General features: G+C 41.7%; 1 protein-coding gene across 21 annotated transcripts in view; it reads left to right on the forward strand.

Moving 5' to 3' along the window:
- Nucleotides 1–15,902, forward strand: part of LOC147157658 (uncharacterized) — a 103,870-nt gene that overhangs the window by 54,552 nt on the left and 33,416 nt on the right. For 20 of the 21 annotated variants that reach the window (XR_015091450.1, XR_015091449.1, XR_015091451.1 and 17 more), the window contains exons 4-5: nt 13,126–13,260; nt 14,711–14,806. The gene's annotated coding sequence lies outside the window, so the exon portion shown is untranslated. The remainder of the gene's footprint in view (nt 1–13,125; nt 13,261–14,710; nt 14,807–15,902) is intronic. The other variant, XM_086063485.1, reaches the window with a different exon arrangement.

Below are 15,902 nucleotides of genomic sequence, written 5' to 3' on the forward strand. Positions count from 1 at the left end.
TTTTAATGATGTTATGATGGCAAAATAAAGCACACCAATATGTGAATTTGCAAAGGTCCGACCCATGACCCGTATTTCAATTATTGCTGTGCAGTGTTTCCTTGCTACTTCATCGTTCGTTTATTACGGCTTCACTCTATCGCTGGTTTTCATTTGTATTCATAACTTCATCTATTGCAGTTTTACTTCACTATTTTGTGTCTTTCTTCAAAGTCACGCCCGTCACATGTCAGTTTTTCTTTTAGAGGAAAGACCATGAACATTAGAGCAGTAAAATCCCCGTTCATTCACAGTTCCCTAAAATCCCGCACCGGAGCCCAGTGCGTCGGGCATTAGTTAATTGTTGAAGCGCAAGATGATTATAGGCTGTGTTGAGATGTTTACGTGAGCGGAGTATACTCTATCTCACGCGGCACATGATGATGATTAAATGCTACGTTTGTGTTTCTTTTTAGTTTAAAATGGCTTAGGCTACCTTAACCAGAATCCTGCGTCATATTGTAGGTGGGTTATTGCGCCTTCTACTTCTTGGAAATTCACCTATTGCACGGGATCATGGAATGTATTATCTGAGGAAAGTGAGGGAAGACTGTACTTATATAAATGCACACAACAAAACTCAGAGCCTCGCACCATTGTTTCGAGGAGAGTGCCATGGACAGTTTGGACAGGTCTTTCCCTTTTGGAAGGCAGACAATCTCCCCCACAGTGATGGAGAGAAGTGACAACAGCTTGGCAGACGAGGCTTGCTCTGAGAACTAAAAGAGAAGTTCAGGTGAGGCACAGCATTTGTCAAAACGTAAGGAAAACATGAAAAAACGGACAAAACTCCTTTCCCTTCTTTTTTTCTATCTGTGCAACTCGATCCCCTTTGCTTTAACCTTCACAGAACATCTGGTTCACGTTGACAGGTGAGTCCAGGGATGGAGCGAATACACTGTTTCTCTCTCTCTCTTTCCCTCTCTCGCTCAAACACACAGCCACACACATTTAGGATCCCTTTAAAACTCCCCAAGGACCCGCTGTCTGTAGAGGACCCAATGAAGGTGTAGCCGGCGTAAAAAAAGCCGAGTGCGCACACGCGCGTTGATGTGTGCCACCTTTCTCCTCGGAGAGAGTCATTAGGTGTTTTTTTTTGACATTGGGAATTGGCATTTCGCCACACAGAACTTTGACTAGCCTGTCGCTAGCCGCCCACTCCTGACTAATTTCCACACGCTGCTGACGTGCGCACACCATCCCTGTAACTTTTAGTAGGTCAACCCCTGAAGGCTGGCCCAAACTTGCACGCAGGTAAGAACACAAGGCGTATTTCGAGATACACGGGCCTAATTAGGCGAAGAACAAAAAGATCACACTCCCACATGCCTGGGATTTCTAATTAAAGGAAATACCTCAGTTTCCTCTCATACCTATTCATGACTAAAATAGAAAGGAAGAAGTCTAGAAAATAACAAAGTGGTTCTCTGCCTCAGGTGATTTGTCTCAGCCCCTGGGCTTAGGGCCCCCTCTTTCTGTTCTTCAGGAGTCTCTGTCCGTCTGTTTATATCACAGAGGCATGAGAAGGAGACAAGAGGTAATATCAAATACCCTCACTTTGTCAGGAATGGAAATCTATTGGACTCTTTGGGTATTGGGCTGAACTGAACCAGAGAGTAAAGGGTTAGGGTGACCAGATTTTCAAAATTAAAAACCAGTCAACTACAATGCCCCATTAAAACAGGGACATCTGGTCACCCTAGTAAATGTTGACCTATGCAAGGGACGGAGGCACACAATGTGTTAACAAAGTACAAATAAGAGTTGGTGTGTCCTTGAACATATGTTATTTGATGCCGTTATGCTTCTCGTGGCCAGAATTCACAAAGATTCGTCATTTGTCTCAGTATAAATTTATGTACAACACACAGTTATGGCGTGTAGATAAATAACCTTATATATAGGCTGAAGAGGCAGGTAGAAAATTCACATTCATATGGCCAACGAAAATAGAAATGATATGAGGTAAATGGAAGTATTGAAAAGATGTGTGAAGGCAAGATTGTTATTTGTATCATGAAAGGACTGACAAATAGTTTTCCATAAAAACACATATTGAAATCTACAGAAGTCTTTCCAACCCTCAGAACACCAGTATGAGATCAAAAAAGAAAATTAATTTCACTCACTTGCCTGTCACAAAGTCTGAAGGAGCCTTTCTTAAAGGCCCCCCAAAGAAAATAGAAAATTACAGGAGAGTGAAAACAAGTCATTGATTTTTAGTTTGCAGTTCTCAGCCACGAGTGAACAGAGGCTAGAGATCAAGGAAAACAGCGAGTGGCGGCGTGACAGGTTTGATGCTGAGGTACCTGCTCCCTTTTCCACGGCTCCAACCGAAATGGCTTTTTCATATATTGCGTTCCGCTTGCAGCCATAATTTGAGCTCATCTCTTCATTTCACGAACCCATGAGGATGTATTCAGGGACTTCTGTCATGTTGTGCAAATCAAAGAACTCCATTTGTTTGCCAAGACCGAGTGCTTAATGACAATGAACATTGAACCTCTGCAATTTATCACTTTCTTAGAACAACAAACATCGCTGTTAAATTTGAGCCTATGACGGTAAATCATTGATGGGTGGATGGGATGCTTGATTCTTGTGGAGCTTGGAAGGGAATGAATTTTGAAGTTGGCCGAGAGAGAGGGATCAGAGGCCCCCATGAATCAATAATGCACACATACACACGCACGCTCGCACACATTTCGCAAATTCCTCTTGCTACTCTATCATTCTCTCTCATTCTGTTTTATGGACTTCTTTCCATCGCTGTTGCTGTGTTCATGTGCCATGTTTGCCGGACTTAACAAAAACAGCAATGTTTGATTTGATTTAATGTGGGGGAAAAAAGGTCTTTGAATAAGCTCAAGAAGCCTAATCGTATTCACAAAGTGAAAACCAAAGTAAGCAGGATTGTTGCGAGCTGTGTTTGCGTAAGAGTATATTCAACCGTTGAATTGCAGATGCGCAACGGAGCAGTATTTGAAAAATCGGCACATGGTGTCATCTTTAAGCATCCTTAAGCTTACTATAGTCCTCTCAGTGGTAAAATCTTGACCTGGTCTCTATCCGGATCCTATGCCATCCCCTGCGGTTGCTGTTGTGAGAATGTGCAACACTGAAAGAGGAGAAGCACAGAGCAGCGGGCCAAAGATTATGGAAGGAGTGGCTGAGCAGATGAGGGATAACGGGTAGCAGTCCGGTTTGGGTAGGCATGGTGTCGTGTGGCAATTCTGGAGAGGACGCTGATTATGCGCCCTCCTTTTTGTGTGTGGGGGTTCAGGATGAGCACGCAAATCCGCCACTTGGCAATGAGAAACAAGTCAAGCCGGTGACGTGAAGGAAAGACATCGAATGAACACGAGATAGAGGATGGGGAATTTTGTCATTGTGTCTTCATTTAGGCTTAAAATAACTTCAAGTTGGCGCTGACTAAGGCCGGGCATTAAGACAATTGAGCTGTTTTTGTCTTGCTTTTGTCCCTTTCCCAACCAACGTCAAACGGCCAAGATTCTCTGTCTTACAAGATTGTCTTTTAACAGTGTTTCTCAACCATGGCCCTCGTGAGCACACTATCCAGCCTGTTTTCAACGTCTCCCTATTCCAACACAGATGATTCCAATGACAGCTCATCAAGCTTTGGAGAAGCCTGCAATCCATCCTCAGCTGCGTTGGAATAGGGAGACATGGAAAACAGGCTGGATAGTGCGCCCTGAGGACCAGCGTTGACAAACACTGTTTTATAAGATTATCCTTGTCTGAGGTGTCTTAAAAGTGAATTTGTCCAGATAATAGGGTCCGAAACGAATGTAGGAGCAAAGATTTTTATGTGAGGGAAACCGTCTCTCGAGGCAATTGACTTGTATTGAATGTAGCCAACCAAAGAACCTCTCTCACTGACGAACAAGGATGCGGCGAATAAATTAAATAATATCCTGCCCGATGTTCATCCATCCATTTTCTGAACTGGTTATAGGGTCGGGACCAATGTTGTTGTTTTTTGTTTATATATGTATATATGGGTTTTACAGACGACAAGGATTATTTTCCGAACCGAAGTATTTCCTTGCCGACATCTTAAACACTTCCGTCTCCTCTTAGGAAACACTTATTAACCAACGGCGCATACCCGGAAGAGCCTAATCGTCTTTGTGTTTGCGAGATCTTACCTCGGCGGACTGGATTTTTGACCGGTACTGTGTGAATCTGCCAAAGATAAAGATGCTAAGGTTTAAAATGACTGTCCAGGCATCCATCTTCAGGCTTCCCCAATCCTGGCCGTCGAGGTCCTGCAAGTTTTAGATGTTTCCATCCTCCACTATACCTGATTCATATAATCATCTTATCAGCAATCTCTGCAGAAGCCTGGTCCTGATCTACAGAATCAGGTCTGTTGGACGACAGAAACATCTAAAACCGGCAGGACTGCGGCCCACGAGAAGCCTGTTTTATACTGCTTGCCCCCTTAAGGTCGCAGGTAACCGGACCCTCTGCCATCTGACTGATTGGGCGAGAAGAGGGTACACCCTGGACTGGAGATTTCTCCAGTTCAGGCCCTTCAGAAAAAATCAATTTAGAGTCTTTAATCAACCGAGGAAGCACATTTTAAGGGTATAGGGGCAAAACTGAGTACCCTATGCAAACGGAACATGTGAACTCCAAACAGATATTTCAATTCCCTGGTTCGATTCACTTACTCTGCCTTTCATGTATTCTGATTTCGCGCTGTTAGTTCTGATTAACAAGTCGATTTCACTTTGTTCTCTTGTGTTTCCACACCTCACAGCTTCATGATGATTAATTGAATTCCAAGCTATCCTGCTAACAACGCCCACTCTTCTTGTCTGCAACGGGAGCAAGGGAGGCCATAGTAATTGGACACGTCTGGACTGGGTGAACTCTGAGTGCGGCTGAAATGCAAAGCGTGCGCTCGTGCGTGAAAAGAGTATGTGTTAATTGCTCAAGTCCTTAAGATTTGGCTTGCCAGTACCAGACATCTTACCTTTCGCGGGTACCTGCAGCAAGACTGGATCCGGTAGATGCTCACTGAGTGATGAGACGGAGCAGTTTTCATCAAAAAGACATTTTGCCACAACCAGGGGGCCGTGAATTTGACACGAAGCCAGAGACAAAGGCTTGCGTTTTTCTCGCAGGGTAGCTTGGTGATTCACATGTGAGCATTTCAGAGCTGCCACTCAAATAAACAGCGATTGAAAGCGAGCCAAGCCTGGATGGCCGAGAGAAGGGAAGCAGGTGTCCGTGCAAGTCGGTGTGCATGTCAGTGCCGAAGCGCTGGAAGGCCTGAGAGAAGGAGAGACTGAAGGGCGTTGTTAAGTTGAGAGCATTTTTTTGTAGACTGCTGTAAAGTAAAAAGTACAAAACTGTCGCTAACAGCTGTCCTTGAACTGCGCTTTAAGGGAACGAACAAGAGTGAGAAGCTATTCCTTCCTTCTCTACACTCCATAACTTCCCATGCAACACATCCCCTAAGTAGGGCATCACTTCTGAGGCCAGCAAATATCTCATCCAAAGTCTAATTATGTCATCCTGAATCAGATTTGAAAAGCTCAGGCGGAATGAAGGCCTGGATCCTTTTCAAGGAAGGGACAACTTGTGAAGAAAAAAAGAGAAAGGATTCCAATCTTTAAAGAATGTTACATAAAGATTGTTTGTCAGACAGTATTCTGGCTTTCCTCTACCTCAGGCTTTACTAACATTGAGCCTGCGGGCACAAACTTGCCCCCAAAGACCTTATGAGTCGCCTGTGGGTCTGTACTAAAAATGACTGGCCCGAAAATGGACAGGCCGTTCGGCAGAGACGGGGACTCGCAACTTGGGCTTCGATACTCAAGTTGGTATATTTTGAGACGTGCACCAGCTCAGAGGCCTAGCGGTAGAGTGTCTGCCCTGAGACTGGGAGGTCGTGGGTTTAGTCCCCGGCCAGGTCATACCAAAGACTATAAAAATGGGACCCATTTGCCTCCCTGTTTGACACTCATGCTGCTGCTCACTGCTCACTCAGGAGATTCGTCAAATGCGGAGAAAGAATTTCGCCCCGCTTTAGGCGGGTGGTACTTTAACTTTAAAGACTCGAGACTTGACTTGGACTCATAATATTACAAGTCTCTACATTGTGGCTTGCTCTCATCTCTTCTCCTTACTCCAAATGTGTGTGCGTGTGCGTGCGGCTCAGGTGTCGCCTCACAAGTTGTCCCTCTCTCTCTCTCTCCCTACTTTTCCATGTGCCTGAGCTATGTCCAAATGTTAATGACGCACAGTAGACAAATGTGACAAGACACAAGCAAGTCCAAGTTTTGGACTTGACTCGTGGTCAGGGACTTGACTTGGAACCTAAAGACTTGACTTGGATTTGTGGGTCAAAGACATGAGACTTGGACCCTAAAGACTTGAGACTTGACTTGGACTTTATGCCTTAGAGACTTCTGCTCATTTCTGCTATTTGAGAAAATCCCGATGGTCGCTACGACCCCAATTGAGATTTCCAAGGAACATTTGCTGAAATTTATAAAAAATAGTGTTGCGTTCAGTATTTTTCTTTCCTACCTTGTTGATAATTTTAAACCATTAACATAATCAGTGTCTTCACGTTGATGATTAGCCGTAATTAATAACAACATATAGGTAATTTGAGCAAATTTGTTTAAGTGTGTATAAAACTGATATCGCTTGGCATTTATCAGTACCTGAGAAGTAGCTCTGAGTTTCAAAAAGGTTGATCTACATACATTTGTGGATGATGATCACTGTTTATTAAAACAGGGATTGTCTTAATTACTTCTGGTTGATTTTCTCATGTCACTTTTAGTGCCTTGAGAATTTATTGAACATATTGAACATTTGGTTGATATTGTTAGTCATCATGTTATTAACCCCAAATTGTTTTAACAATACGTTAATCTGTGGATTAATTGTCCAACACAACCCCTTATAATGATAAAACCCATTACGATCTCACTATGTAATGTTTATTTCTGATCGTTTTGACTGTCTGTCTGAATTGAGGCCAAAAGACTCCATTTCATCTTCGAACTCTTAGCGAAGCTGTGACTGGCACACACAATTTTGTTAATGTGAGTCGCTGAGGGCAGATTCGTCACCGTCACCCCTGTGATGGATATTTCGGATAAAGCGGTCGCTTCGCACCGTCTGCTGTTCCACAAACATCAACCGAAATAGCAGGTGCTCCAGGAGACGCCCTAGTTTTGGCATGTATACTTCAAATATGACAACTTTTTACACGGTGAGGCTCAAGGTTTTACCTTCACCCTGAGAATCACTTGTCATTCTCAAGAAAGAGATTTTGGAGGAAATAACTTTATTTTAGTGCGTGTTCAAATGGCTGTTGGCTGCATTTTAGGTGAATATGGATATTAGCTTTACCTTTAAACCCTGAACACATTTATTGGAGGGAATCATGCTAAACAAAAGATCCTTCACTTATTTTTTTTGTCTATCGGTATTATTGGTATTGCGATGACCTTGCTCTCTTAGCATTATGATACTGTCACATCTTTTCCCCTATTTTGACTTCATCTTGCATTTTTACCGATTCTCTTTTCACATCCATCCTGCTGGAGCTATCAATTGTTCGGAGGAAAGTCCGACCGCTTTAAAATGACAATCTCGGACGCTAAACCATAATCTCTGAGAGGTGATTGTGGTTTGTACAAGCTTTTTGAGTTTAAGGCATGGACTTCATAGATTATTTTGAATTACCCCTGACGACAGTTGGGCCGGGCTCCGGAGAAGCCGTACACGATCCCCGTCCTTTTCATTCCAGCGCTTTATGCGCACGCAGTGCATCAATCGTAATAACCTCTCCTTCACTGTTCACTTTTAAATCAACCCAATAACTGCCTGTCAGAATAAATTACGGCGCCGCATTTCAATAAGTACACGTTTCATCCAACATCTGTAATCTGCTCCGGTGAGAAAGCAGGAGCCTTAACGGGGGCGCACGGTTTAATTGAGCGTGCAATCGGAGAACGCGGTGAAGGGAGAAGGAAAAAAATAATCCTCTCTCCCACAGGTGTGAACTAATGGGTCAAGTAGGAAGTGAGTGCAGGCTTCATATTTGTTCCTCAAAGAGGAGACATCATCACTGGAAAAAAAGTAGGTTGAAATAGATTGGTTTTCTTTTATTACCATCCGTCCCAACAGAAAAAAACTTTTCTGCTTGCCTATTCATTGAGGGAAAATTACGTCTATTTATGTAATGGCGATGTCTGTGTCGTGCTTTTGAACAGGTTTTCCAATTGAACGCAAAAACCATCATGTATTGACCATTTGCACCGACGTCACGTGATCACTTGACTGCCCTATAACGGACAACGGAAGGAAATGATTGTTGAACTGAAATGGACGTGACCCGGAGCGACTTAGTGACTTAGCGACTGTTATTGTACAAATTAAAAGTTATTATTGCACATAGCCATGGAATCTATTACTTCAACCAAAGTTTGCCTGTCAGTCGAAGTAGCATATTTTTTCGGGACTTCATAAATTGCGATATTTACTTAATTTGGAGATCGCTAGTTTGAAAACAGCCCATTACCTTCTGTCGCCTGCTGTTTTTACCAAGTTCATCAAATCGCCGACTTTGCCGGAATTCACAGCGCACGACTTGTATCATCATTATGTAGTCAATGTCAATAAAAAAATTTAATCGCCTGACGCGACTTAAAGATTATTAAAAATTCGGGGCGTCAGGTGATTAAAATTTGTAATCGTAATTAATCGCATGACTTCACTAGTTAAGTCACAATTAATGACAAATGTTATGCCTGTTCTAAATGTACAAAAAAAAAAAAAACTAGGTTTTCATACTGTAGTGAACAAAGTAGAAAAAAATGTTAAACTAATAGAAATAGTTTAAATGAATTGTTGACGTCTATAGCCGTCAATGGCAGTGAATGAGTTAATGGTAGAAAAATATTTTCCCATGAGGCCACTGTTATGACGAACGTGGCAAGGCTAATACCTAAAAAAGCCTAAAGGATACCATGAGCTCTAAAGCGATGACTCTACTCAAAACAATGTTGAATTGACGAATGTTTGCTTATTAACATTTGATTAGGGATCCAACGGTATCTGTTCCTAAGGCTCAGAAACTAAATGGACAGCGCTGAAAAAAGGGACTCGTCTCCATTTGTTAGAAAGGTCAAATGGCGTAACCGAAAACCAAAATGCTTTTATCCTCCTGCGTATCGGAATGTGGAATCGATCTGTGATTTCTTTACCAGAAGGAATGTTTGCACTACGATTTAGATCCAATGTTAAGGCCCAAGACCGGTTTAATGCCGATAACACAAAGAAAGCCTACAATATACCTTAATAGAAAGGGAAGATGGGTGAAAGTGAGAGATCCTCTGGGTGGAAGTGTTTGCCTGCCTTTTGGCCCCCCGACTCCGCCTGCACCGTCTTCCTTTGACCTTTCTATCTTCCGTCTTACTGCCTATATCTTCCCCCTGCTTCTTCTGCGTCTCATCAAATAAATGCAAGAGGCTGCCTGCCCCCCCCTGAGAGAAATGTCATTTTCTTTGTGAACCTTGGCACTGCTCTCAGACTTTTTCTCTCACACCATTTCACTCGCAAGTGTTTTCCGTCTTATTGTCATCTCTGGGGACGGAGACGGGAGTAAGGAGGCAGCCAGTGGGAAGGAAAGCCAAATCATGTACCTCTCTACTTGGTTTCCAATTCTTCAACACATTGTTGGTTCCTCCTCGCATACCTGGTAGTCGACCCGACAGCCTCCCCACCATGTGTCATACTCAGCCACCTTTTCCACCTTCACTTCTTTTTATTGCACTTCTTGCGTCTTTGATTTCCAATTTTTTCTATTGCATTCCTCTTGAGGCAGAAGCATAATAATCAAGTTTAGCTGGCTGGTCACGTGACAAGTGTTTTGCATACTTTGGTATGTGTGTTAACCCTAGGACAAATAGGACATGTTGAAACCGATGCCCTTAAGAAATGCGATCAGCAGTCTTACAGCCGTGTGTGTTTTTTCCTGAGATAGAATTGAGCAAAAAAGCCTTCCATTATCCAGCTTCATATTCATGAACTTGGACACAATTCATGGCAATGGAGCAATTGAAGTTTATCTTAAAAGATGGATTCATGCCTTTGACACTAAATTCCAACCAGCATTGTCCCGAAAATTGTCAAAAACACAGATCACACTTTTTTCCTCCTCTTACTGGAGCTAACAGTAAAATAATAAAATTGGGGAAATTTGTTAGCAAATCCTGAGTAATCATTATGTCTGACCGAGCATTGTAGTTCTGAAGTTGGGTCTTGGTCTCGAGACCGGTCTCAAGACCACTTTTTTAAGGGTCTCTGTATCAATCTCGGAATCAAAGGCATATTTACTCGGTCTTATCTCGATCTCGGACAGGGCGGACTCTGGATTTTTTATTTATTTATCAAGACTGGTCAAGACCAGGCCAGTACTAACGCTGCCTTCCTGGTGTCGCCTGGAGTGCCATGCCCCCTAGATATGAGCTTTATTTCATTGTTATTTCAAAAGCAACATAACATAATTTGTTTGATGTTGCAAGCGGTGAAAAAAAAACAACAAAATACAAGTAATTTTGTCTATTTGATATATACAGTCTTGATGTTGTCTCAGTTTCAACGTCCAAAAATCTTGGTCTTGTCTCTGTCTCTAATGTCTTGGTCTCGGTTGGTTCTGGTCTTGACCATTAAGGACAGCCGCAAACTACAGTCATAGCGCAATATTTATCCCCCCCAAACAGATGCAAGAGGCATCCAATCTGCTCTACAAGTTAGCCTTAGCCTCATTCATTCATCCTTCATCACTGCACAGATGAGGAGCGAAGAGCAAAGGGAGTTTATCAGCCACAATGATTGAGATTGTTGAGCGAAGCGCTGGTAACAACATAATATGCTCTGTGATTGTGTCGCTAAAAGACGGCCACCTGTTTGCACTATTATAAGTTAGCAAGGATATTGAGGTCATAGACTGACACACTTCAAGGATGTCAATGAGTCTCCTAACTTTTAATCCACAGGCAATCATCGTGCGCCACGTCGTAATCAAACCAGACCTTGATGGCTGACTTAAGAAAAGCCAAGGAGCTTTAATCACCGAGTCATTCTTGGTGAATGTTTATTGCAATGCCTTCTGTCCACATTGTCTCTCTCTCACCACCTTATAGTTGCCAAAATGATGACAGTCCTTCCATCAGCTAAGGCTGTGAATGTTTGAGTCTGGAGGCAGGACCCCACTAATGACCGAATTAGGATCGCAATATTTGGCCACATTACTGGACTTCTCTAACGAGTTGTGGCAGTCGATGCTTGAAGGATGACTGTAAGTCGTAGCTGACTAGAATTCTCAGCATGGACCCACGCATTCAGTTCAGTGTTTTTTTGTCATTGATTGCTTTTGTGTGATTATATTAGATTGTTTTCTAGAATATTTTAATAGTGTCGTGTTTTTACTGTTGTACAATTGGCTTAACCAATCAAACATTAACTGTGACATGTTGCATGCAATAACTAGCGTTGTAATCGAGATCACACCTACTGAGACATTATTGAGACTAGAGAGTATGGAGGTCGAAATCAAGACAAAACCAAGTCTTTTGGAGGTAGAGACTGAGACGGAGCCAACCATTTGAAGGTAGTGACTGAGACAGAACCAAGACTTTTGGAGGTCAAAACCAAGACAGGACCAAGACTTTTGGAGGTCGAGACTGAGACGGAACCAAGGCTTTTGGAAGTCAAAACCAAGGCATGACCAAGACTTTTGGAGGTGGAGACAGTGACAAGTACAAGACTTTTGGAGGTGGAGACTGAGACGAAACCAAGACTTTTGTTGGTCAAAACCAAGACAGGACCAAGACTTTTCAAGGTCAAGACAGTGACAGGACCAAGGAGGGTCTTGTTCAAAGATCCATGGTCCACCCTGTCCAAGACTGAGATAAGGCCGAGTAAAAAAATGCCTTTGATTCCGAGACGAGACCAAGAGCCTTAAAAAGTGGTCTTAAGACCAATGCCAATCTTGAGCACTACATTGCTAGTAACGACATGATCTTCAGACCACATACTGGTGGAGACTGCCAAAATAAGCAGGGCGCTGCAGACTATTACGTTACAACCACATTGGTTTGTATACAGAGACGTCAAATCATGGACACACTGGTCCATTTTGACCTCCCAATTAATATTTAACACATGAGAAAGATGTCAGGTTCCAAAAAAAACTATCATTATTCATCGATAGATAATCAGTTAGCTACTTGCCTTTGAATGTATTGCATTCATGTGCAGTAAATGGGTTTGTATTAAAGATTTTAACATATTTGATTTAGATCAATGAATAGATAAGATTACCATAATTTGTTATCTCCATTCACGAGACCCATGGCACAGATACATCTCGCATATTTAGAACCACGCCCCCACCCCACCCCAGCCCCACTGTTAAACATTTGATTTTATGTTTTTTTACTTTTAATGAACATTTACAAGAGAGTCTAAATAAGTTTGAAGCATCTCTAACACTTTCCACCCTATTAACCTATGTACTTTCCACTCTCTTAAACAAACACATTATCTTTGCTAAAAAAGTAATGGAGATGGGGTGAAAGATTTACCCAGAGTTATACGGAGACACTGGAGACGTGCATTTGTTGAGCAGGTGGAGCGATGCAACGCTAATTTATTATCATTAGCTGGAGTTAATCGCCTGTGCAAACACTTTACTCTCCAAATTGATTTTTTTTTTGTGTAAAGAGTGAAGGAAAGAGGAATACCATCAACACTCAGGAGGTATTTCAGGTGTCTTTTTCAATGGAGATTTCAGACAACAGACGGTTTCAGACGGCGCTCCATGCAACGTATAAAATCGTCACAAACATCGGAATATGAAATACAGCTGCACAATCCAATGAGAGAACACATTCAACAATTTAGTTTGCTGGCTAAATCTAAGATTTGGTTTGATTGACGATGTTTGGTGTATTAGCAGCTAGCTAAAAGTAACCTAATGACATGAATATCAGTATTTACGTGCGGATGTCATGTATATTTGTGCAGCTGTGGAGACCTTGTCTTTGCCCGCGGCTTCAATGGATTGATGGATTTCGACATGGAGGGTTAAAATGTGTTTCCACCCGCCATCCTTGAGTGATTTCCACAGCACGCAGAACAGCGAGTACCTGAGCCACAATGGTAAAAAGAACACATTACATTCCTTCGTCTTCCTCCACACATGCCGTCTCAAAAGTGTTTTATGTAAGAACAGCGTCTGTAAATCCGACACAATCTGTATGTTGAAGATCACATAAGTGCTCAGTTCCCTGCTGCGGGCCATTCCGACAGGAAGTGTTCGGTTTAAGAGCAAAGGTAGCGCTGCTGTGCTTGCTCATCCAACATTCAGATAACAGGGAAGGCCTGAAGGCAGTGAATGTGTTGTTCGTTTAGAAGAACACGTCTTATTTCAAAGTGAGAACACTTTTACATATAATAGTTGTATATATAAAAGAAGTGGCATGGTTTTCATTAGTTCATTTTTAGTAAGGTTTTAGTCATTATTATTATTATTAATAGTAGTAGTAGTATATCTTTTCCCCGCCTCTTTCTTTCTTTAACAGAGGGGTAGCAACAATTTCAATATACTATATATATATATATATATATACACGATACCAATTAATCCCGATACGAATCTATAAAATGATAATTGCAATTTAAACTCAAATTTAGAAAATACTAATCAGTGAACTTGTACATGTACACTGTAAGATTTGCATGAAAATGTATTTATTCCGTCTTCTTCAATTCCGCTTATCCGGGGTCGGGTCGCGGGGGCAGCAGCTTTAGCAGGGAAGCCCAGACTTCCCTCTCCCTAGCCACTTCAGCCAGCTCCTCCGATGGGATCCCAAGGCGTTCCCAGGCCAGCCGTGAGACGTAGTAAAATGTTTTATTTATTTATCTGAAAATTCAGATTTATTTATCTGAAAATTCAGGTTACAGTCTGTTTCATGTTTAAACAACACTGAAATAGAAATATTAAGGCTTAATGTTCCATTAATATAACATTCTTCCATGCTCAATGTGTAAATCCTAACCTCAAGTAAGAAGTTTTGTTGAATATTCCCATAAAAATAGATGTTTAAAAATCGATTCGGCCGCATATTGAATCAATTAGAGAAATTCGTGCTGTAATATCGCGATATATTGCCGAAATGATTTGTTCTAATATAAATATATATATATATATATATATATATATATATATGGCCCACAGAATACTGTGTTTCATTGCTATAAAAATATGCACTTAGCAATTAGTATTAGAATATAACTAAGCTTTATCACTATTCACAAATCTATTGCCACCGCCTCAACCGTTATAATTTGTTTTTGCATAATTATGTCTTTGGGACACTTAAAACATTTAAAATTTAACTTATTTATACATTTTTGGGAGCAAATACAATGTCACTTAAATGCAGGTCAGATTGTAAAATAGGCCAGTTTGGTTATCAGATTAGTATATTTTTCAGGGCCATTTGAATAGTAGATAATCTAATGTGATTACTTAACTTTGTAAAGGGGGTTAGCCCTTGATTAGCATTTTATTGCAGTGTAGTAATTTCATATTTCCCCTTTCGTACAGGTAAAAGAAAAGACAAAAGCGCACGTGGCCCAGCTACCTTCACTCCTACCATGGCCTGGTGGTGAAGCAATCGGACTGGAGTCCTTAAGGAAGTAAGTAAGTAAATCCAGACGCAACAAATACAATTTATAAATTATATAAACATATATAAATTGCAACCTTAATTAATAGCATGATTTCAATAATAATTGCAAATTAATCACACATTTTATAGTTGTTCTAAATGTACAATAAAATATGACGGCCAAATAAGGCTTTTATTGCGCACCGAACTAGTGGGACGAAGTGTTTTGAAAATGGGTTCAATTCTTGGATTTTCAGTAATAGTGCCCTCTCCTGGTGACAAGTAAGAGTGCATTGGATTTAAAACAGAATATAAAATGCAAACAAAATAATATTTTACTGTACTTAAAAAGAAAAAATTAAAAACACCAACGCTGGCCTTTCATGCTGCTCACTTCCTGTTTTTAAAGATTCTGAAAAGGCTTTCTTTTTGAAAGATATTTTTGAGGCGCGCTCTACTTCTCATCTAAACAATCCATCAAAGCCTCCGTTTTCATTTGGCAGGTTACTATGTCTGTACTTCCAAATATGGCCGTGCTGGCCACCAAGGGGCTCTTCGTCTTTCCGCGCTGCCGCACAACCCTTTCACATTAAGCAAGTGCAGTGTGAAAAGACCGTATGTGTGGCTTAAGGGGTTGTCGTCTTCATGTGAGCATCTGGACGCCGGTTTTGACCCACAATGTACCACAATGCATGAATTACTGCGCATTTGTGTCTGAGCGAGCACATCCGAAGATGTACCCACAAACCAGTCGGTTAAATCGCAGTCATTGAAACATTAACGTAATTGGTAGATCATCTATAAGGGGCTTTGTTTTGGAACCAGAGGGTCTCAGCGAATACATACAAACCACAACTGGTAGTCTGCTTCCTGACTACCGTCGAGGTGACCCTTGAGCAACGCGCTGAACCGCAAACCAAACACGCTGCTGTGGGGCTGGTGGCCAGCACATTTCCCCCTCCGTGTAGCTCAGAGAGAGAGAAGACATCAAGGCAAAGGGCTCCAGGAAAGATTAATAATCCTGGCCGAAAATATATAACTGCCTTCTTGTCGCGAGTGGAAACCCTGAGGTGCAGTGACAGCCGAGCATCTTGGACAACGCCTCTTAACTGTCCGCGCTGTGAGAAG

Source organism: Leptonotus elevatus, chromosome 19 (genome assembly GCF_054856555.1).
Source record: "Leptonotus elevatus isolate MCC_2025b chromosome 19, RoL_Lele_1.0, whole genome shotgun sequence".
Taxonomy (NCBI): Eukaryota; Metazoa; Chordata; class Actinopteri; order Syngnathiformes; family Syngnathidae; genus Leptonotus; species Leptonotus elevatus.